This window comes from Leopardus geoffroyi, chromosome X, assembly GCF_018350155.1.
Source record: "Leopardus geoffroyi isolate Oge1 chromosome X, O.geoffroyi_Oge1_pat1.0, whole genome shotgun sequence".
Classification (NCBI taxonomy): domain Eukaryota; kingdom Metazoa; phylum Chordata; class Mammalia; order Carnivora; family Felidae; genus Leopardus; species Leopardus geoffroyi.
This window is the reverse complement of record NC_059343.1, coordinates 29,739,204-29,765,143: the sequence shown is the minus strand read 5'-3', so window position 1 is coordinate 29,765,143 and position 25,940 is coordinate 29,739,204.

Below are 25,940 nucleotides of genomic sequence, written 5' to 3'. Positions count from 1 at the left end.
ATTGTGGATACATGTCATTATGTGTTTGTCCAAATCCATAGAATGTACAACACCAAGAGTGAAGCCTAATGTAACCTACAGGCTTTTGGATGATAGTAATTTGTCAATGTAAGTTCATCAATTATAACAAATGTCCTACTCTGGTGGGGGATGTTGATAATCAGGGAGGCTATGCATGTGTGAGGGCAAGAAGTATATGGGAAATCTGTGTACCTTTTGCTCAATATTCCTGTGAGCCTAAGACTGCAGTAAAAAAACTAGTTTTTTAAAAACCAACGTAAATACAGACAAACATGCTAAGTCAAAAGACAAAACAAAAACCAGCCCTGCTGTCCTTAACAGTACTCAATAAAACACTTTAATGAAAAATATAACAGTAGGCAATTCAGAATTGTTAAAGTATGCCTTTACAAGTGTTTAGTAATGCTGTTTGCCAACTCTTTCCAGCTCTCTGCTCTCCTAGAACAAGGTAGGATTGCATTGCCTGGTGTAATTTTGATTATGGGCCTATGTAAGTAATTTTGACCAATGGTCTGTGAGAGGAAGTGAGACCTGTCACATTCTTATTGCATAGCAACTGATCTCATCTGAAAACATGGTTGAAATTTCACCTCAGGCCATTTAGTGATGAGCAGAGCCATTCTGAAAACCCACAATGGATATGCAGCAAAAGTTAGAAATAAACATGTATTGTTTTCTGCAACTGAGATTTGAGGGGGTTTGTTTAATGGTAGCTTAAGTTGGCTTAGTGTAGCTGACATACATGAGCACATTTTAGTGTAGATGGGAATAACAGGACTTAGCTCAATGTTATCCATAGCTCTATGGGCAAAGAGCAAAATATGGAAGTCCTGAAGTATTGAGACAAAAGCATCTCCCACTCAGAAATCTCATGTAAATGCACAAAAGTGCAGAATACAGAGATAGAAGAGATATAATATTATAATGATAACAACATCATTTAATAATATCATATAATAATATCATGTAAATGCACACAAGTGCAGAATACAGAGAGAAGAGATATAATATTATAATATAATGCTGCTATAATATTATAGCAGCAGCACAAGCAGCAGGAGGTGTATTAAAGGCTAAGAGTTTTGTTCATTAGAAATAGGACTTAGGTAAATGCAGAGTTAGAGGATCTGTGACTTATGATGCGATGGGATCTGGGGAGTGAAGTGAGAGTTGCAAATGTTGGGCCCATAGGAAGCATTGGCTGCTGCCTGCATGTATCTCTTACATGAATATTCGGTATATGGTGTTTATTAATTGAATGTGTTGAGATCATGATAATTCCACTGACGCCTGCAAGATATGATTTCATCCTTGTGGGTAGGAACTTATTCTCCTCATGTGTAAGGACATCCCTGATAACAGTCATTCGAACAGGGGAGGGATCTCAGATAGGAAAACGTAATGGAGAAAACACCTCTGCCATTTTGTAGAACTAGCTTATGACTAAACTATGATTTTCACTAAAATTCCCTATACCTTTTCAAGAATACTCACTTATATACATATATAGGATGAGGCACAAAAATGGTTACAAATAGCTGTGAAACTTTGAGCTACTTCTTTCTCCTAACCACATTTCTTCTTTAGCATATTCATTTTAGTCATCCTTATGAATAATTTAATGAAGTACCACAATTTCTTTTATATTCACCTTGTATTAGTAGCATTATGTTTAGATTTAAAGGATTAAGATACAATCTTGAAAGTGTTCACACTTTGATCGCCTTTGGTTTACATTTAAGCCACAATCTGAAACACTGGAGAAGCAGGTCAGAAGTTCTCAATTAATTAACTGTGACTAATACATGTGTAATGGCAGATACAAAAGCTTCTGAATTTGAAGAGCTTCTTACTAATTCTTACTGTGAAATGGAACAACAATTCCTACTTTTTCAGATTATATGACCTGAATGAGGTTGTGCTTTTATCATTTCTGATACGTAAGTGCAAAATAAAAATGTTGCTTTTCTACTACAATCCCCATTTCAGTCATGATCCTTCTAAATAGTTGCTTGAGAACATTGTGGTTGGTAGGGCAGAATATTTTGTGTTTGTAACACACATGATTCAACCGCAGATACTCAAAGTGAAAAAAGTGTAAAAAAAAAAAAAAAAAAAGAAATGTATCTCATTATGTCATTTCCCTCCTCCAGTCTCCCAGTCAAGGAGCTCCAATATAACATCTGATCCTAATATGTTCCTGTAACTATCTGAATAGTTTAAGTTTGGACAGTGTGAGTTTGTATTTTAGCATTTTAAGTAGGAAACATAATGTGTTCCTGGCCAATGCAGACAATCTCTAATAATGCAATTCATCAAGGATTTCTTCAGAATAGGAATCTCTTATAACATCTACTCTTTAAGTATTCAACTTAATGTATTCATTAATAGGTACACTTACATACGTATAGTTTGCCGAAATACTTCACAGTAGTGGATATAAATTGTTTTTTCCTTCTACAGTTCAGTAAATACATTCTGTAAGGTAAAGAAACAATGCAATAATATATAAAAGATATTAACTGACCAAACATCACTTAACATTAGGAATATACCTTCGGAGAAATAAAGTTAGGTTTATGTTTGCTACAGCAAAGGGGACTGCACCTCAGGAAATAATGTATTATATTATTTTTACATATTTATCTAACAGGTAGATTAAAGCAGAACTCTAGTTGACATTGGTAAAGAAGAAGCAGTCACTCATGTTCATCAGAGAAAGGGGGAATTTAATTTCTTTTGTCTTTGTGTTTTCAGAATGGCCTTTTCTCTATTTTATTGCAGATATGGCTAGTGAGTGGCCTTACTTGAGCAATGTTTTAAGTTCTTTAATCATTGTATATGTTCATTTAGGAACATCATGGACCAGAAAGCCAATGGTTTACTTTCTTACTATATAATTCATACCTCCATTAGTACTGTATTAAGACTTTGCCAGAAGTAAATACTGGGACCCCTGAAAAACAAAATGCTCAGGGAAGGGGTGATGCAGATGAAAATGATAATACCCAATAAGTTTAAACAACTTGAATATCTGACTTGAGCCTATGAGGAGAACAGTTAAGAGCACAGTAGCTTGCTTTATATCTCTCTCCTGGGTTCCTCATAAAATAAGGACACATGTACTTTAAAATTCAAACATTTGGGGCACCTGGGTGGCTCAGTCAATTAAGAGCCCAACTTCAACAGAGGTCATGATCTCATGATTCGTGAGTTCCAGCCCCGTGTCGGGCTCTAAGCTGACAGCTCAGAGCCTGGGAGCCTGCTTTGGATTCTGTGTCTCCCTCTCTCTCTGCCCATCCCCTGCTCACACTCTGCCTCTGTCTCTCAAAAAGTGAATAAACATTAAAAAACATTCAAACATTGAATTTTGGGTGGAAATTTTATAACGCATTAGAGAATATATTTAGGAAGTAAGAGTTGATATGAGGGATACTTGTGCTTCTGTCTGTAATAATCTTTCAGTGAGGACAGTATATTCAATGGGGTAGGGCATTCAACTACCAATGGCAGCAATTCTCTAAGGTAATACATTTCTGTGTGAATCAATTTTGTTCCAAAACAAACAAATAACCTCCATTATCTCATAAATGTAATATTCGTTATCTAATTACGAATTTCATTGGTAGCAAATCAAAACACGTTAAAGCAATTACTGTCTCATCTAGTTTAAGAGAAAAAAAGATGTTTCTTACTAAGTTTGGCAAAGGTCTTAGTGCTTCAGTTTACGCTATAATCATGAGATTTTATCTTAGTGTAACATCAAAACTGGTGAGCAATCAATAAGTATTAATTATTATAAATGGTTGTTTGGGGAAGAGCTTAATGCCTTTTTGATTACTGTCCTGATTTCGCTTAATGTTTCAAGGAAGAAAACAATTTTGGGGGGGCATCTGGGTGGCTCAGTTGGTTAAGCCTCTGACTTTGGCTCAGGTCATGATCTCACAGTTCATGGGTTCAAGCCCCGCGTTGTGTTCTGTGCTGACAGCTCAGAGCCTGGAGCCTGCTTCGAATTCTCTGTCTCCCTCTCTCTGCCCCTCCCCTGCTCACATTCTGTCTCTCCCTCTCTCTCAAAAATAAATAAACATTAAAAATTAAAAAGAGAAAACAATTTTTTAAAATTCTGGTTTATAATCAGTTAAAATTGAAAGATTGATATCTAAGAAATAAGACTGTTGCAACCACCCCCCACCCAATAAAGCAATTTCTCCAATAAGTTTAGATATGAGAAGCAGGTGCAGTAAATGTTAAAGATTGTGAGGTTACTTTCAAGTATCTTGAAACATCTGAAAGGTCACATTAAAAGTGAGAAAATTTATGTTGACCTTCATTTTTATTAAGTATGTTCACAATACACTTTCTACACTAATAAATTTAAAAATCTATGTTATGTTAAGTGAAAACATATGAAATGCCCCTGAAAATGTAAACAACACGTGGAGATGATAGTTTACTAATAGTATGTTGTAATTAATAAACCCAGTAACAAATAGGACATAGAAGTGAGAGGTGTCACTGCACAAATCCTGCAAAGAGAATCTCTTGGCATAAAGTCACTTTGCAGGAAATTGTCAGAGAGAGGAAGAAAGTGTGCCTAGGAGGGTGAGTAGGACAATAGGGTGGGGAGGAGATATAGGTTAAGAACTGAGTAATCTTCTAAAGTAAATCTTTGGAGCACCTGGGTCGCTCAGTCAGTTGAGTGTCCAACTTTGGCTTAGGTCATGGTCTCATGGTTCATGAGTTTGAGCCCTGCGTTGGGCTCTGCACCAACAGCATGGGGCCTGCTTAGGATTCTGTGTGTGTGTGTGTGTGTGTGTGTGTGTGTGTGTACGCGCCCATCCCCCACTCACACCCTCTCTCTCTCTCTCTCTCTCCCAAAAAAAAAAAAATAACATTTAAAAAAAAGAAAAGAAAAAAATCCTTTTTTTAAAAAAAAGTAAATCTTTTGAGGGAGACAGACCTGGATTTCTGCCCCCCAGCTCAATCATCTTTGTAAGAGATGTAACCTTCATTAAACTCAGATTCTTCAACTATCATATGGCAATAATGTTTACATTACAGGAATTTTGTACAAACTAATATGATATATGTAAACCTGTTAGTCTAGTTATTGACACCATATATGTGCTCAGTAAAGAATAATTATGGCAGTGCCTGGGTAGCTCAGTTAGTTATGTGTCTGACTCTTATCTCCACTCAGGTCATGATCTCATGGTTAGTGAGATCAAACCCTGCATCGGGCTCTGTGCTGACGGTGCGAAGCCTGCTTGGGATTCTCTCTCTCCCTCTCTCTCTCTCTCTCAAAATAAATAAATTTTTAAAAAATTGTAAAAAATATTAATTATGATCACATTAATATTTCTTTGTGAATTTTTTACTGTTAAGATAGCTTTATGATATTTATAAAGCTTTATATGTGTAAATATAGAAGAAAGTACACACTCTGAAAATTATTACTTCAAGAAAGCTTTCATTAAAGTTTTAGTAACCATCTTTTCATGTATCTTTTTATGCATAGCATATACATATATATACAAACATGTTTGTATGTTGGTAGGCAAACATATACATATACATACATACATACATATATCCTTTTACAAAAGTGGGCTCGCATAATACATCATTTTTTGTTATGAATATGTTAAAAAACAATTTTCTTTTTGTGTGTGTGTTCTTTCTTTCTCCTCTCTCTCCTAACTCCCTGCCACTCCCCCAGAAAGTAACCAATATTAACATTCAGGTTTTTATCCTTTTACATTCTTCTCAGTGTTCATAACATATACATAGGTGCACGTGCGTGTATGTGCGCACACACATACACACACACAACACTCAAACACATCAGGATTGATTCTGTATATGCAACCCTGCATTTTGTCTTTTTTTAATTTTAAAAAGAGTGCACGTGCGTGGAGGAGAGGCAGAGGGAGGGAGAGAGAGAATTCCAAGCAGGCTCCATGCTCAGGGGGCTTGATCCCACCACCCTGGGATCATGACCTGAGCCAAAATCAAGAGTTGGAGTCTCAACGAACTGAGCCACCCAGGTGCCCCAGCATTTTATCTTTTGACAAACACATTTTGGAAATCTTTCCAAAAAAAGCATTATTTTTAAGGGCCACATAATGCTCATGATGTGTTTATAATATTTATTAAAACATTCACTCTTTCTATCTTCTTGACTATAAATTGCTCTGAAATAAACATCTTTGTACCAGAGGTCCCATAAAAGTTTTTGCTTTTACTAGCTTTCTCTTCAACTCCTAGGTTTTTGTTAATTAAGCATTTTAAGTTCTATTAATCTTTTATATGCTATGACTATTTGACTTAAATATTATATATTTTTCACTTACATTACAGCCACTGTATTATTTTGCATTATTTATATGTTTATATTCGTGTGTATATATATTATATGGGTGTATATGTACATATATGTATAGAGTGAAAATGGATGAAAATTTTTCTCTCTCTCATTATTTCCTCTTCTACTCATCTTTTCCATCTTAAATTCTCTGCTTTATTCAGTAATTGTTTGGTTAAGCAAGCATTTACCCTATATAGAGTGTGTGGATGATATATACTTGGAGTTAAAAAAAAATATTTTGACAGATGAGCCAAATCTTCAGGCACAGTATTTGGGAATTGTTATCTTTTCTCTCAGTAGCTTATAGATGGCTTTTATAGCTTCAAGTATCAAATGTCTGCCTGATACTTTTCTTTGTAAATACTTTTCATTTCTCAGTTTCTGCCAGATTTTGTTAGGTACTTCTCTTTATCCTTCAGTTTCAGGAAATTTACCAGGATACGCTTAAGTGAGCATCTTTTCTCATTAAACCTAGCTGGCATTCAGTGAATTTGTTTAATATTCAGACCCAAGTCTTCCTTTCCCTAAGGAAAATACCTTGCTATTTGTTAATAATCCCTTCTTTTCCAACATTTCTTTTCTCTCATTCTGGAACTCTTTGTATTCATTTCTTGGGTTTCCAAATCTTATATCTACTGCTCTAATTTTTTCTCCTACAATTACTATCTATTTTTTTTAAATATCTGTATTTTGAAGTATATTTCTCTTTGCTTTTGAAAGTATTAATTCATGTCTAAATAATGAAATTTTTCTTGGTCAAAAATTCTTTGCTGTGGCTATTCAGGGTCTCTTCTGTCTCCATACAAATTTTAGGATTGTTCTAGTTCTTTGATAAATGGTGTTGATAGTCTGATAGGGATTGCATTAAATGTATAGAGTGCTTTGGGTAATATACACATTTTAACAAATTTGTTCTTCCAGTCCATGAGCATGGAATGTCTTTGCATTTTTTTGTGTCATCTCCGATTTCTTTCATCATTGTTTTGTAGTTTTCAGAGCACGGATGTTTTACCTCTTTGGTTAGGTTTATTCCTAGGTATTGTACTGTTTTTGATGCAATTGTAAATGGGATCAATTATTTGATTTCTTTTTGCTGCTTCATTATTGGTGTATAGATATGCAACAGATTTCTGTATATTCATTTTGTATCCTGTGATTTTACTGAATTCATTTATCAGTTCCAGTAGTCTTTTGGTGGAGACTCTCAGGTTTTCTATATAGAGTATCATGTCATCTGCAAATAGTGAAAGTTTGAGTTCTTCTTTGCTGATTTGGTTGCCTTTTATTTTCTTTGACTAATTGTGGCTAGGATTTCCAATACTATGTTAAATGGTGAGAGTGGACATCCCTGTCTTGCTCCCGACCTTAGAGGAAAAGCTGTTTTTCTCCATTAAGGATGATATATCAAATGGGTTTTTCATAGATGGTCTTTATGACGTTAAGGTATGTTCCCTCTCACCCTACTTTGTTGAGGATTTTTATCATGAATGGATGTTGTTCTTTGTCAAATGCTTTTTCTGCACATATTGAAAGTATCATATGATTCTTTTCCTTTCTTTTATTAATTTGGTGCATTACACTGATTGATTTGCAAATATTGAACCACCCCTGCAGCCCAGGAATAAATCTCGCTTAATCATGGTGAATGATTCTTTTAAGGTAATGCTGAAATTTTAAGATTAAAAATCTTTGCGTTTTTTTGTTTATTTGGTTTGTTGCAACTCAATCTCCTTTAAAATTTTTAAATTGTTTTTTAATTGAATTATAGTCAGTACACAATTTTACATTAGATTCAGGTATATAACAGTGTGATTTGACAGCTCTATACATTAACCATAAGTGTAGCTGCCATCTGTCCCCATACAACATGATTATAATACCACTGACTATATTCTCTATGCTGTGCCTTTCATCCCCATGACTTATTTATTCTCTAACTGGAAGTCTGTGTCTCCCACTCCGCTTCATTCACTATCCTATTTCCCAACCCCCTTCCCCTCTGGCAGCCACCAGTTCTCTGAATTGATGTGTCAGTTTCTGCTTTGTTGGGTTTGTTTTTTTAAGATTCCACATATAAGTGAAATCATATGATGTTTATCTTTCCCTGTTCAACTTATTTCATTTAGCACAATACCCTCTAGGTCCATCCATGTTGTCACAACTGGCAAGATCTCATTATTTTTTATAGCTGAGCAGTATTCCAGTGTGTGTGTGTGTGTATGTGTGTGTGTCCATTAATCTATGGATGGACATGTGGGATGCTTCCATATCTTGGCTATTATAAACAATGTTGCAATAAACATGTATCTGCACAGATATATGCATATTAGTGTTTTCATTTTCTTTAAATAAATAAATAATAATAAATAAATAAATAAATAAATAAATAAATATCCAGTAGCGGAATTACTGGATTATATGGTATTTAATCTGTTTTTAGTTTTTTGAGGAACGTCCATATTCTTGTTTTTCCTCTTAGGGCTCAAGGTCTCTTTTGGTTTTGTTATTTGTCTTTTTTTTTTTTTTTGGTTCTGTTCATCCTTGAAGGTCATGTCTGGTGTCTCAGTTATTTCAAGCAGAGGCACTCTTTAGAATGGTTAGAAGTTAGCAGTCTTTGGCTATCTGGGCTGACCAGCCCCTTAAGTCCCAAATTGTCAGTTCCCCATAGAAACACCAGAAGGAAGCCTCTCTGCTGCCTATTTATTCAGCTACAAAGGTGAGGGCTCTCTGAAGTCGGGAAATGAAGATTCACATAATTTTCTCTACTCCCTGGAGACACTGTTCAGTATTTGTGGAGATCAGTACCTCTGTCAGAAACACTCACAGAGGCCAGCATTACCATTACATTTATGTATCTATGGATTCTGATATCAACTTCTACCATGTGACAGTAGTATCCTCAGTTCCCTCATAAGGCTTTCTTGCAGTTATTCACAGACCTTGGTCTCACCCAAACAGGAAAAGTCTTTTGCCAGTTGTCTCTTGGATCAGACCTCAGCAGAACATAAGACCAATTCCTCAGCTACTAGACTTCACCTGTGTCTGGGCTTCAGCAACCATTTTATATGTAATTGATAGTTTGGCATTGGATTCAATTTGAAATAGAGAGCCACAAAGATATTTAAGCTTTCATCTTCCCCAGAAAGTCCTATAATCCTTTGCGTTATTTCACTTTCCCCTCTCATAAAGCACAAATTACAGTAAATTGCAAGTATATTATTACTCTTCTGATTACAAAGTCATCACGACTCCATCAGGGCAGGGAGTGTGAACATCTAATTCACAGTTTTATTCACAGTGTGTAAAACAATGCCAGCACATATTAGGTGCTAAATAAATGTTTGAAGAATGAATGAAATTATGAATGCATGATAAAGAATTGAAAGGTTAGCCCAAATCCATTGAAAACTAGAAATTAGACAGCCTCTTTCTACTTGAGCAGCAAGAAGGTCACTCTCAAGAGACCAGGCAAATAAGCTGGGCCCACAACAGAAAGTGTCCTCACAATCACAGTAATTGTTCATTGAAGAAACACATTAAAAAAGACTTGCAGCTTGGTACCAACAGAAAAGAACTTGTCGGTTTTACGTATGAGCTACAGTCTTAATATTGTTAGATGCTGAGTATTTTGTTAATTAAATTGCCTAATAAAATTTGGTGCCAATAGTACTTCAAAATATCGTGCACAGGGAGAAAATAGCATCGTCTTGTTCAATATAATTGGAGAGATTCCTATAAAAAGCATAATTATATCCCTAATTATTAATTTATTTTCTTAATTTTTTTTGGTGATAAGTATATTAGGTTCCATGTCAGACTTTTAAGATGAAATGCTGAACAGATCAGAAATGGTATGAACTTCATGGAGTTAATAGGCAAGTGAGAGTATAGATAAATAAAAAGCTTATAATATGGCACAATCAGGTCTGTATAATGTATTTGTTAGATTAACACTAGTTATTATAGAAGACAAACCCTCAACGCCCGGTAGCTGAACATAACAGAAATTTCTTTCCTGCCCATATAAGCCTAAGGAGCATTGGACCTGGAGAAGGATTGCTCTATTCCTGACAGTAATTTGGGGACTCAGATTAATGGGACCTCTGATGTACTCAGTACATTCCTTCCAAGGCCACCTTGGGTTCACATCTCATCAGTTGTTGGGAAAAGAGAGGAGTTGTTCTCATGGGTCAATATTGGATGCCATATATCTCTTCTGTCTGTGTTCTGAACGCAGTTGCATAGCAATAGTCAGCTTAGGAGGCCAGGGAAAGTTTCCTTTTGAAGAAGTGACTTCAAACCAAACTCTGAATGATAAGTGATAGCCAGGCAGAGTGGAGGAAAGAATATACTAGGCAGAAGGAAAAGCTGATAGAAAGGCAAAAGAGAACATGTCACCTCCTAGAATATTGAAGTATTTTATTATGGCTGTGATGTGACTATGCTACGTAGAAATTACAATAATAACAGAGAAATATCTTTTGTTACCGCCACAAAGTAACACAAATATTTTAAATATTTGGAATTTACTTATGCAATATGATTGAAGCAAAAATGTGTGAACACAGATATTTTCATCATTTTGAAAAATGTGTTATAAGTGGTTCTTGCTACATTTTGATTTAATTTAATCCCTTTCTTAAAAATGAAGTAACTGGGGCCACAAGCACTTACATGGATTACTTGAAGCCAACTGTTCAGTTAAAAAATTAGAACTGGATTTAAGTACTTATTTAATTAAAGTTTCTATATAATTTTCAAAGTAAAAATTTGATTTGCGATATAATTTAAAATAATAACTTGATCAAACCAAACCTGATAGATACAAGTTTTGCTTACTAAATTTTCTCTTGCATATTCCAGAATATGTGCACTAATATGAAGAATAATATTTTAGTAGTTTTCAATAACTCAGAGAGTCATTAATTGATGTTTCCATCTCTATAACTAAAAACCTGAAGTGATTTTTGAACCCAGACTTCTTAAGGGTAATAAACATTTACCCAAGGTATACAGGAGTGCTGATGTATAGGGGCACTTGTACCCCAATGTTTATATCAGCACTTTCAACAATAGCCAAATTATGGAAAGAGCCTAGTGTCCATCAGTTGATGAATGGCTAAAAAAGTTGTGGTTTATATATACAATGGGATACTAGTTGGCTATGAGAAAGAATGAAATATGGCCTTTTGTAGCAACGTGGGTGGAACTGGAGATCCTTATGCTAAGTGAAATAAGTCATACAGAGAAAGACAGATACCATATGTTTTCACTCTTATCTGGATCCTGAGAGATTTAACAGAAGACCATGGGGGCGGGGAGAAGGGGAAAAAAATGTTTCAGAGAGCGAAGGAGGCAAACCATAAGAGACTCTTAAAAACTGAGACTAAACTGAGGGTTGATGGGGGGTGGGAGGGAGGGGAAAGTGGGTGACGCCACTGAGGAGGGCGCCTTTTGGAATGAGCACTGGGTGTTGTATGGAAACCAATTTGACAATAAATTTCATATTAAAAAAAAGAAAAATAAACTGAGAATTTGAAACCATACTATGTAATTATGTATATATATATAAAATATATAAATACATATTATTTATATATAATATATGTATATTTCAATCATATATGTAATATACTATATATTAATATTATTTATATATCATATTACATTTATAATTCCATAGTTCCTTTCCATAATTCAATTTCACATACACAATATATATGTATAATTCCATAGTATATATAGTATATATTAATATTATATACAATTCCACAGTGTATATATATATGTATAATATTTTACATATAGTGTATTATTATATAAAGTAATAATACTATATATGTGTGTATATATATGTGTGTATATATAGTATTATTACTTCCAGGTCTCTTTGTATATACATATCATACTATGATATTTTATATATATATATAGTTTTTCAGCTTGTGTGTATATATGTATATTTTTGTGTACTCAGATATTACTTTTCTAGTTTTTCCTCTTGAAATAAATGATATAAATCTCTAACTAGTACAACTAAAGCACTAATGTTTTTCCTAGGCCAGACTGAAATTACCTTCCCTTGTTCTGTTTCTTTTGTCCTCCATCTGTCTTCTCTGCACCATCACTTCCTTATTTCATGGGTTTTATTTACAGAAACATTTTAGTCTTATCCTATACACTTTCCTTATACACTTGCTCACATTTTTATTTAAGTGCATTCTTTGTCTGTGATATTATTAGAGGCTTATGCCCTACTAACAGTTTGCTCAAAGCCACTTCCCACCTGCTTTTCCTACCAACCCTGGAATTCCTGAATTCAGTGCAGCTCAGCTACCTGCTACTCTAGCACTTTGTATCTTTGTGCTGTGGGTTGAGAGGCATGTTTTAATCTCCTGTTGACAGAAAATATAGTCTCTTCCTGATTTGGGACCAAGCTGAAAACAGATTCCTCTTTGAGTAGAAGAAAGGACACTAAGAAATATCTTGCCTGACAGCATTAAATAGCTCCCCTTCTCAGTCTTTCCCTGCTAGATGAGGGAGTTTTTCTATTTAACTTTTTTTTTTTATCCCACTACCATATGGGCTATATATAGAGGGAGGTTGGCCAAATTCCATTGAAATCAGAGTAGAATTCACAGAGACAATTTTTTTGATTGTCTGCTAATATAACCTTAAATGATTGACTAGTCACATGTTATAAAGCCTTAATTAGACTACAAAACAGCTATTTAAATTAAATTCTGTTGGACCTGATAAATGTTAAATTTCTTCTACAGTAGGATTTTTAAAGCATTTGAATTTATGCCATAAATTCTGATCACATTTCACAGATCACTGATCAGTCTTTTTCACTGATAAAATAAGTCTATAATTCTCTTATCACTACTAATAAATAGGTTCAGTAGTTGTTTGACTATAACAGAATAGAAAGAAGGCTCAGTGGAAGCTTCAGGCTACATAAAACAAAGTCGGTTCCTAGGAAAGAGATTCCTTTGGGGTTAGAGTCCATCAGTCATATTTCACACCCTGGATTTCATCAATTTAAATGAACCAAGACTTAGTTCATCTTAATAGCTGGATTGGAGCCAAAAGGTCATTACATTTTTTAGGGAATTTTATATGGTCCTATTGTGAGTCTTATTTCTTGAAAAGAAATGGAGTATGTTAAAGAGAGAGCTAACAGTGAACAAGAACTGTGGAATGGCTGAAGCCTTGGCTTCTGAATCAGGAAGGGATTATTTCATTTCATCAACTTTCAGAGACAAAAATGTGACATATTCAGAGAGAAAGCTACAAAGTATAATCTAGTTTACAGATAGTTGAAGTTATGATTATAATTTTCTTTAGACATATTCTCCTTTTCCTCCTTTCGCTATGTGTGTGTGTACATGTGTGGGCAGTCATATATATATATGCAACTGTATATTTTTTAAAGCAGTAAAAATCCTTATTTCAAAGGTACAGATACCATGGAGCTAAACACAACAGTTTTGTTAAGGCGATTGAAACATTTTGACAAGTTGGCAGTTTGGAAAAAGCCTATTCTTTTCAGATATTGCTCTGATATGATGAGATAGGTGGATGGTGCCAAATTTGACAAAAATGTAATAGTCACATCACTCAGAAAAGCTGGGATGGCATTTGAAACTTCTCCCAGAGTGTACTTTGCTCCATATCTTCCAACAATCTCATAGACTGAATTTGAACTTTTTGTTCTGACCTTCAAAGTTATATTCTACTTGGTTGCTGATCCTAACAAATCTTTTACCCCTTCAAATTCAGTGACAGAATTTCTTTGACTTTAATAAAAAAAGCTGTCCTTGGAAAGCAACAGGGAGTCCAAATACAATCTGATTTTCACTGCTAGCTATTTTGAAATTTATAATAAAAATAAAAATAAAATAGTGGCTATAATGTGTTTAGTAACTATTATATTGAGATGCTAATTATGCAAATGTTTTAGAGTATTTAATCCTACATAATAACTCTTTGAGGGAAATTTTATCAAATTTTGCATATGAGATAATTGGAATATGAAAATCTTAATTGACTTTTCTAAGCCCCCAAACTAGGAAATGAAAGAACTATGTTTAAACTCCAAGGCCTGTATGATATTCCTATCATTTTAACCTACCAAGACTCTTAAAAGAGCAAAAACATGGCAATGACTGAAAGAGTAAAAACCATATCAGACTAAAAAGAAAAAAAAATATTACTATAGTAAATCAGTCCCAGGATGATACATAAAGGCAAAGCCAGGTGCAAAGTTTACAGGAATCATGGTTTCACCCAAGGTCATGCAGTAGTTATAAAATATAAGGACTCCCTCTTTGAGTGATTCCTTATCAATGATGGCCCATATTTGCTCTGCTGTTCCCATCTATTACTGGGAATGTCCCATTGCTAAGGTTTTAATTCTTTATGATAGCATTGAATCCCTAGTTAATTGCCTCTTCTAATCTTGCATCAAAAATAGTATCCAATCCAGAATTGATCCCTTTATAATCCTTCAACAGGAACCCAAACCTTAAAAATGATGCTTCCAATGTTTTTAAGGATATTTCTCTGAAGTGGCCTTCCTCATTACATGAATCAATAAATCTGATTTTGTCTGACTGTAGTCTTTCTTCTTCCTGGGGTCTTTGGTTGATCAAATTTATGATATAATATAATATAATATAATATAATATAATATAATATAATATATAATATAATATAATATATAATTTAAATGCTACTGTCAGATACTTGTAGGGTTGTTCCTCTAGGTAATAGAAAATTGTACCTATAATATGAGTACATAGTTACTGCCAAAAGAACAAAAGAAGGTGTATTTTTTTCTGTGATGCTCCTCAAAGTTTGTGTTGATAACACGGATATTTAAAATTATTGTGTGGCAATGTGGGCAGTTTGGGGCCAAAAAAATGATGTTCATTAGTTATGAATTATTCTTGCATTGCCTTTCCATTCTATGTTATATAGTATGCTAGAAGTTGGGGATATAGAACTCAATATTTACAAAAGAATCTATAAATTTTTTGATGGAGGTGTACATAATGTGTTTTGGATGAATGCAGAAAGAGAATAATTGCAGAGGGAACCAGAGAGGGGATCTAGGAGGGGGCATCAAGGCAGGATTCCTGGAGAAGACATCTTTTTGACTAGAGGTTTGAAGAGTGAATAGGATTTAGATAAAAGGAAAAGTAAGAAGTTTGAGAAGGAGTTTTTCTTCAGACATAATAGCATCTATAAAAGCATTGAAGGATAAAATGAGAATTTCTAGTAAAGGGACATGATATAAATGTGGCAAACTAAGCCTGCATTCTGACATGCTTTGTGTACTATTGTATGAGGTTGGGACATTAGTTGTTTTAATTTAGATGCCTACTCATTGCCTTTATTTTTCCTATTTTCCTGGCTGTTTTAAAACTTACTTTAACAGATTTACTTATGGATCAAATTTTCAGCAGAAAACTTTTAATATGCTTAATTTGGATTATGTAAAAGTTTTAAATTACCTAGAGAAAAATTGATACCTTTTAATGTAGATCTTTCTTATCTAAGAACACAGGCTTTCCTTTTTTGGGTATTCTAAATATGCAATCATACCATCCTGCATGTAGTAATGATTTCACATTAGGGAGATATTAAAGAATCCATGGTAGATAGCAGCAATGGGCATAGAAAGGAGATGTGAGAAACAGAGAAAAGAGACAAAGATGACTTTAGTTTCATTTAATTGAGTAGGTGGTGATGCCATTCTCTGAGATAATTAAGGCAAACAAAATAAAGCTCAAGCTTGTAGAAAGAGAAAAAGTTTGAAAAATAATGGAGTTGTTTGTAGATGTGTTTGCTTTAAAGTATTCATGGGCTGTCTACTGGGCAATTGCCTTTTTAGTCTAATGTTGTATGTTAAAAGAGATGATCAAAACAAAGTTCTGGGGAACAGGAGATGGTAGAAGTGGACACGGTGGTAGACAAACTTTCATGTGGCTCCCTTGATCCCTATCTCCTGGTATTCATCTCCTTATATACTACTCTCCCCTTGAATAAGGGCAAGATTATGACTTATTTCTAACCCAAAGTGACTGACTATATGTGATTATGTTAAGATTGTTACATAGGATTGGAATGTTCCATTTGCTAAGAGATTCTCTTTCTGCCTGGTTTTGAAGAAGTATTCATGTTGAGAGGACCGCATGGCCAGGAATTGAGGGTAGCCTTCAGCCAGCCAAAGAACAGGCCATTAGTCCCTTACACTGTTAGGAACTTAATTTTGTCAACAACCACATGAACTTGGAAGAAATTTTTTCTCCAGTCAGGCCTCATAAGATAATAGCAGCATTTTCATAGTTTGAAGTCGAGGACCCAGCTAAACTGTGCTCAGACTTCTGACCCAAAGAAACTGTGAGATAATAACTGTATTGTTTTAAGTCACCAAGCTTGTGGTAATATTCTTATATAGCAATAGATAGCTAATACATCAACAATAAAGAAGAATGAAAAGGAGTGGTCTGAGGTAGATGGAAAATAAGTGTGGTATTCCAGATGTCAAGAGAAGAGATGATTTAAGGATAGAAATATAGTGCACTGTGTCAAATATCACACATGGATTCCAAGTAGTATAAATCTATATGATATGAAGAAGGCTAAGATGTACTAATAAGAAGTATGAACATTAGCCAGAAAAAATGGTAATATGGTTTGAGAAGAAGCCTGATGAGAGTTATGTTGGAGGCCAGAAAGTAGAAAGAGATATAAAGGTCAAGTCAAAGGATGATTTTTATGAAGGTTTTTTTTAGCACTTGACCTTATTTACAGCTAAAATTGCTGGTGATTAATTTCAGGTCAGTTTCATGCAAATAATATAGTTCCAGCCAATTTTAAGTCATTATTCAAATGATCTCAAAAGTTATATTTTTATTACTTTCAGATATGCAGTATTACAGGATTATTCATGTGAGGTAAGTGAGGTAATAATAATTATTACAGCAAAATACTATCAAATTGATAGTGTATTCAAAATAAAATTTCTGTCTGTGTTTACATATATCTAAAACGACTGTATAAAAGTGAACAGAACAACTGATTATGCAGCATCATGTAAGAAGAAAGCTAATGGTCATTTTATTGAATTAAACAACTGATATTTGACCACATCAATTAGTTGAGAGTTGTATTACACAAAAATTGTTTCTGTGCTAGCAGCACACTGTGAATCAAAATTCCAGATGCTTATCAAACTAGTTTGATTATTTTAATAGAAATCAATAGTATGATTCACATTAAAATTACTTTGTAGTTGAAAAAATGTAATTATACAGCATATAATGAGGTAAAATCATAAAGTTACAAAATTTCCAGTGTGTATGAGTCCAAAATTGATAAAGCCTCAATAGAATGGAATGAAATATAGTAAGTTTGTGAGGTAGTAACATGAACAACTGGTTGTGAGGGAAATAGAAAAATTATTTGGCATATGAAAAAAGTAATAAATTTCATTAAGTATGTATCAGGTATTTGGACATCTGTATTTCATAATAGAACATTTATGTTTTCAGGGGCTATTTGTTAACAATTGGAAGTATCTGGACTTACTCTAGACATTATTTGTTCTCATATTATCAAAAGCAAGAAAAACAAGAAAGAAAAATCCTTGGTATTTCAGTGGCGCTTTTTGAATATATTTGACTTATTTCATCTAGAAAGCCATTTCTTTATACTAAAATTTGTTGCAGACACAAAAAGATTTAAGATTAAGAAATCCATAGAGATGGAGAGAAATAAGAATTTTCAAACAAGCATCTTCTAAAAAGTTGAGTGACCTTTTGACATGGTATTTGCCAGCTATTTTTTCCACAGTAATATGGGAAGCTGAGAAATAGCAATAGCTTTGAAAACTTTCATCCTGCTTTTTAAAGCCTGCTCTGATGTTCAAGCAAATTAAATTTCTCTTTGGTGGTTTCTCTGCTGTCATTTTTCTTCATTGATAAAATATGTAAGAACTGAGCACTGGACATTAAACAGCATCCATTTATACAGTGATGTTCCCATTATTCTTTGAGGTTTGGGGGCATGCATTATTAAGGGGAGGGGCCTTTTTATTTCCTGCATAAAACTTGACTCTTACTTTTGGATACTTCCATCTGGTATTATATACTAACTCTTATGTCTCTGATAGGTGGTATGTTTTGTTTTGTTTTGTTTTGTTCTGATTAGTTTTGTGTTTGAGAGAGAGAGAGAGGCCGGCAGACGGAGAGAGAAACATAATCTTAGGCAGGCTCCATGCTGAGCATGGAGCCCAAAGTGGGATTCCATCCCGTAACCCTGGGATCATGAGCTGAGCCAAAATCGAGTCAGATGCTCAACCGACTGAGCCACCTGGTGCCCCTGACAGATGGTATATTAAACAAGACCTGTATCTCAGCCAGCTGTACCATCACAAAATGTGAGATTTCAAGGAGAAAATATGTATTATGTGATTGCTTTGAAGGTCAGAAAACAATAACAAGATACAGAGATGAAGGCAGAAACAACTAGAAGTACAAAGACAATTTCCTGCAAATTAAGCTGGAGTAAACAAGACTCAACTACATAGTTTGCTTCACAACACCTGGTTAAGTGGGCCCGATTGAAAGGCACTGAGTATGGTGGTCAGTCCCTTGACATTTCCAGGTCAGAGTCAAGAGTCTGACTTGATCAAAGAACCTTGTTTGGTTAGGCATAGACAAGGGTAGGATTAATTGGATTTGTTTGGGAGTTATTTATGCTTCAGAGTAATATATGTAAGTGCAGCTAGTGGTTTCCTTATGTGGGATCCAAATTAATAGTCCAAGGGATGAGACTAATCAGAATTGAGAGAAGTTATCCAGGTTTATACATGTCTGTGAACTTCAAGAACTGTAGGCAACAGGCCTATTTACTCCCCAGTTTCTGAGGAGTGTAGTTAAAATTAAAGAACCAGTAACATGCAAAAGAGCATTATTTGCTAAATAGCAGATATCATCTGCAGGCCCTGGGCCTCATGAGTCATAAATTTTGAGACACACCACCATTAACATTTCCTTCAATATTAGGGTTGGTTTCTTTTTAGGTCAGGCCATGTATTTCATTAAAATACCAACTAGAAATATCACCAGCTTCCCAAGTCATTATGGCCTGGGCTCTTGGGTTTTGTTTGTGTGGAGATAAAGCCCATCTGGAAGACATAGGTATTTGTATGGCTTCTCTAAGTGGTACCTTCATTCTGTGCGCCATCCCAATAACTTATTTAAAATGATGAATTTAGGGCACCTGGGTGACACTCCACTCACAGTTCATGAATTCGAGCCCCGTGTTGGGCTCTGCACTGACACTGTGGAGCCTGCTTGGGATTCTCTCTCTCTCTCTCTCTCTCTCTCTCTCTCTCTCTCTCTCTCTCTCCCTCCCTCTCTCTCTGCCCCTCCCAGCTAATACTCTCTACATCTCTCTCTCAAAATAAATAAATAAACTTAAAAAAAATAAAATGATGAATTTGACATTTTAAGTTCTTCAAACTCTTTATCTTTGCCCCTTTGATAGAAACAACAGAGATGAATAGTTAAGAAAAGTAAGGACAGTATTCCCCATTTGGTCAAATCAGTAATATATGCAGTTTACCCAGGATTAGCTTAAGTAGGAGAAATGCTGCCTTTTATTATATACCCAATTTAATCCAAACACTATAGAAGGTTAGCTGTAATGCCCTTTCTCACCTCATGTTCTCTTCCCAGAACACATGCCCGGGATTATTCCCTGATGCATAGTTTTATACACACACACATATGTGCACACACACACACACACACACACAGACATACATCCTTATTTAACATAGAACCTATGCTGTGTATATTCAGCTCAACTTCACAATTGCTAGATGTTTTGTATGCTATAAAGCTTGCTCAAAGAACTGGAAAGAATATCAGTATTTCAGATTTTTTAAAAAACTTTAATTTGGTGAATATTTTCAGTGCACTAAGTCAGCTTTATCCTAGTATGAAAAAAGAGGGGGAGAATGAAATATGTAAAATGTCATACTTTAAAAACTTCATAGACCATAAGATACAGGGAAGGATAATACATCCGTTTAGATGACCTGGATTTAAAAAAAAAAACACTGCAAGAAGAGAAGAACCCACAAAGAATCTCGAGCAGTTATAGAGACAGCTTTGATTTCTATTTTCTGATTAAAAACGAAACAAAACAAAACAAAAGAATACTTTATCCCCACAGGAAGGCTGATTTCAAAATGTTTTCTAGTATTGAGCTTCCACTTTGATTGGGAGTTAGTGCAGATACATATCTGCCTGATGGAAATGACAGTCATGTAGTTACCGTAACACATTACCCACTGTGCTTCCTGTGACTGGTAGGCTTCTCTGTGGTCCCCAGTCTATGCTACATATCTTGGGTATAGAGATAAACCAGAATAATTAATCATAGAAAATAAAGCAGGCCTAATAAGTACCTGGATAAGCCCCAGGATATTGGCTGAAAATGAAAAAAAAAATGAAAAATGAAAGAATGAATGAACAAAGGAAAGAAAGAAAGAAAGAAAGAAAGAAAGAAAGAAAGAAAGAAAGAAAGAAAAAGAAAGGAAGGAAGGAAGGAAGGAAGGAAGGAAGGAAGAAAGAAAGAAAGAAAGAAAGAAAGAAAGAAAGAAAGGCTGATGGAAAGAAAGAAAGGAGGGAGGAAGGAAAGGAAGAAGGAAGAAAAGGCCAGGAGAAGCCAAATGAAATGTAGATTCACTCTTACAAAAAGGCATGTGAAGAGTAGAAAAAATAAGGATAAGAATAAATATATTCAGAAACATATTTTTGAAGCCCAGGATATTAAGAGCTTTACTGACTGTTTATGAGTAGGAAGAGCTAAATGGAGTAAGATAAATTCAGTTAATAAAAAGAAACTCAGAAACTCATTTGGAAGGTGGAAGACGCTTACAAGAAAAAAGTTCACAGACGGATATGTAAAGAATATAGTATACAATTGCTTAGAATTAGAGAAGATGTATCTAAACCACACAGTAGTTCTCTTTTGTCACTCATGATGTTTGCTGCCAGAAAGATAGGCATCAGGGTTATCTTATCTTGTGTTTATGCTGGTATTTTGGTATTTAGTGGAGACAGCTAAAGCCCAGACTTCAAGAAGCAGCATGGAGAGAACAGGTAAGTAATTGATAGCTATATTTGTCATTGTCTTACTTTGGGTTCCCTCAAATATGGAATCTTTGATAAGGATTTGAATGTGATTTCTGGAAATATGGTGATGGAATGAGGAAGCAAAACTAAGAAGGGAGGAAGGACTTTAAATGGTGCGTATATGAGCAAGTTAAAGCTGTGGGAGAGATAAACCATGAAATTTTTCCACTGAGGCATATTGAACTCTCATTCCTCATTGGTCGAAGATTATATCTGGGGGTAATTACTCCCCTCCATACCATTTCTGGATTCACACATCTATTTTTTAAATGTGTATTTAGTTTTGAGAGAGAGAGCGAGGGAGAGAGAGAGAGACAGAGCGCGAGCGAGTGGGGGAGGGCCAGAGAGAGAGGGATATATAGAATCCAAAGCAGGCTCCAGGCTCTAAGCTGTCAGCACAGAACCCAACACAGGGCTTGAACCCACAAAATGGGAGATCATGACCTGAGCCAAAATCTGAGGGTTAACCAACCAAGCCACCCAGGTTCCCCTGGATTCCTACATCTAGAGAATAGACACAGGAATGCATAAATATACATGGGAACTTGAGACCATAACAGCTTCTATTATAACCATGCAATATTCTTTCTTCTCACATAGAAAATGAAAAAGCTTATACTCTGGAGGTCATCTATACCTTGGGTCTTATTTCAAATCATGTTTGTTTGTTTTTTTTAAATCATGCTTATACGTTTCTATCAGGTAGAACGATTCCATTACATCCCAAAGGAATATGGTATCCATGAAGGCTGAAATATTTGTTTTTGTTTTTCACTACTTTTATTAGATAGTACTGACAACATTTCCTAGCTCATCATAATTGCCCAGTAAATATTTGTGAGTGAATGAATAAATGGAGTTGTATCAGACAACAAAGCTTAAGCCAGTCTATCTTAAATATGATTAAATGTGTTGCTTCATAACACAAAAGCAGTCTTCAGTGTTGACAATTAGTTGTGATCCCTTTCTCAGAGATTTTGGCTTTATTCTCTACTAATGAATAGTTGGCTTCATTCACAGATTAGGAACAAAATTCTTACTGTAACCCAGGCCTCATATCTAAAAGTGACGAGAGAAAAAGAAAAGGGAGAGATGCTTTAAAAAAAAATTAAAAAGATTACAGAAGAGCTTTCCCAGAACTCCCCAACAAAACTCTCTTTTGTGTCTCAGTGTTCTAAATCACATTTCATGTCCATTTCTGAAACTAACACTGGCCAAAAAAGTGGGGCTACTCTCTCAGCTGTCATCCTGAGAGTGTAGCTTCTTCTCTTGTGGCAGATGAGATGCACACTACCATCTGGATACCTAAACAGAATTGGAGCTTTCTTAGGAACTGGGAGGTGTGATGTATGCTGGATAAGCAACCAGTAACATATATTTCTACATATTCTTTTTTAAAATATTTGTTTGTATATTTATTTATTTAGAGGCAGTGAGAGGGAGAGAGAATCCCAAGCAGGCACTGCACTGTCAGTGCAGAGCATGACACGGGGCTTGATCCCACAAACAGAGCCGAATTCAAGTTGGATGCCTAACTGACTGAGCCACCCAGGTGCTTGGCTACATATTCTTGCTACCAAATACTGACATGAAAATCCATACAAAATGAAACTCTGATACCTATTATTATTTATTTGTAGCACTCATTCTAAAGGAAGAAGTTTGGGTACTTTTCCATCATTTTGTGGTGTTATACAGGTATGTGTGGGTGTGTATGCTGAAGATAGGCTTTTCCTTTTTAGCCATATGGAAAAGTGAAAATGGACTGAAAATTACGATCTTTCCCTTGACAAGTTAATTAAACCTCATAATCAGTCACAGTCATTTGAACAGCATGGTTGCTGGAATGAGAATTAGTAGGATACCTCAGTGGACAAATGGGACACATTTTGTAGAAGGAAATCTCTGACAAATATGTAAATATTGTGAAAATATGAAAGAAAAACCATGTTTTAAAAGAGGAAAGACAATTTGGTTATTAGACAATGGGGCTGCTGTTAAGGAAATTTATTTTAAAAAATCCAAGGAATGCAGTTGTGCACGTTATACATTAATCTTATTTCACCTAATATATTATTTTAATTATTTTATATCTATTTCCCCACTTGACTATGAATTTCTTGAATATAAACATTATGTTTTGTCTCTTCCCCTAGTTTTAAGTGCATTATTTATTATGCAAATGCTTTCTGCCTTGAGTTAAACAAAACAATTTACTTTTGTAAGCCATACACTAAATTGCATTATAGATTCCACATTGTTTTTAATTTTTCATCAAAATGTTTACCCCTGGTAATGACTAACAATATTTTCCTGATAATTCTAACTATTTACTGTCATCATATTGACACCCCAAAATATATTCTGGGTAGTGAAATTGGAGAAGATAGAAATATTTGGTATTTCCCCAACTAAGATTATGTTTTATATATATAACCTCACTCACAATCTATACTTATTTCATATATTAATGTTATAATATTACTGATAGCAGTGACCAGTTTTATAACTATTTCCAGACATTCCACATACCAAAAATAAATTGTTAGCAGAAGATCTGATTCCTTTCATTCTTATTTATACAAATATAAATTTTACTAGGTTGCAGTACTTTTAATAAACAGGTGTTTTCTCTATTATGAACTAAACATTTTGTCGCAGAAATGCCATAATTGTTATGTGGTTTATAACAGTCATTTTCAATGCCTGCATAAAATGTAACGAGATTCCTATGATTTAAATAACCATTCTTCTGCCATTGTAAACTGAAGGTTCCTCTCTGTTTTTTATTACCATACCAACACTCTAATGAATGTGTTTTATTTATTATTTTCTCTAGTAAAAAGTCCTTGATAGGAATTCACTCTGTGTGAATGTGTGCATGTGCATTTTTTTATAAAGGTCTTTTTAAAAAATGTTTGTTTATTTATTTCGAGAGAGATGTAGAGAGTGAGCAGGGGAGGGGCAGAGAGAGAGAGGGAGAGAGAATCCCTAGCAGGCTCCACACCGTCAGTGCAGAGCCCTTCATGGGGCTCAAACCCACGAGACTGTGACCTGAGCTGAAATCAAGAGCTGGAGGCTTAAGTGACTGAACCACTTAGGCACCCCATTTTTTAACAATGACTTTATATTATCTTCTTTCTAAAATATTTATTTATTTTTGAGAGAGAGAGCGAGCGAGCAGGGGAGAGACACAGAGGGAGGGAGAGAGAGAATCCCAAGCAGGCTCTTCCCCATTAGCACAAAGCCTGATGAGGGCCTGATCCCATGAACTGTGAGATCATGACCTGAGCTGGAATCAAGAGCCTGATGCTTAACCAACTGAGCCACCCACACTCCCCTATTTTTTTCTGATTAAGGGTCTGAGTAGTGGCTAAACTTCTCAGACATATGGTCTTGAGCAAGAATTACTCATAATGTATTTTAGCTTCAACTTCCTCTTCTATTGGAGGAGAGAATGACAGAATTTGTGCTTTCTAGTGGTAGGATTATTCGGTTGAAAAATGAAGTGAAAAATAAAAGAGATTTAAAAAAAATCAAAGTAGCAAAAACAATCTTACCTGTAACTCAAACCAGAATGTGAAAAGTCTTCTGTAACCAAGGTCTCTTCATCTTACCATCACTTGTTCATTTTCTTTATGGCTTTTCCTTTCCTTTTTCTGTTTGTATGTGTGTGCTTTTGTTGTGTTCCCCTCTCTCTGAACTCTGATTTTCTTTTCTTTTCTTGGCCAGTCCATCATGGTGAAATGCAGATGAGGTCACTCATAGCCCTTGAAGTTGCATGCCCTTTTTATGCCTAACGCTCACATATAACTTATAATGATTCTGTCTGCAGAATACCAGACGACAGAAACTATGTGCCCTGGCTTGGATCAGACATCTGTTCAACCACAACCAGAGGAAGAACTTACATGATATTTAAACATTTCAGATTCCCACTTCCATTAGTGTGCTAAAGTTGGAAAAAATCTGAAAAAGCTACCCAGGCTTGCAGGTGTCCCCCAAAATGTATAGCTTTAGAAAGGACTTCATATCTGGTAAAATGACAAATTCATTTTTTCATTATTCAGTATTATTCATCAATAGTATCCATATTATGTATTTTATCCATCAATAATATTTTGCTATCCCTTATTGCTAGACATACTGCTATATATTGTGAAAGCAAAGAATGATAAAACAGAGTCCCTTAGCTCTTCATCTGTTTAACTGGAGAGCTTGTTAGAAATGTAAAATATACTGAATAAGAAACTGTATTTTGTTAGGTTCTTCAGTAAGTATTATAGGTACTATGCCTACATTATGTATCATTGCCCTGAAAGTAAGGACAC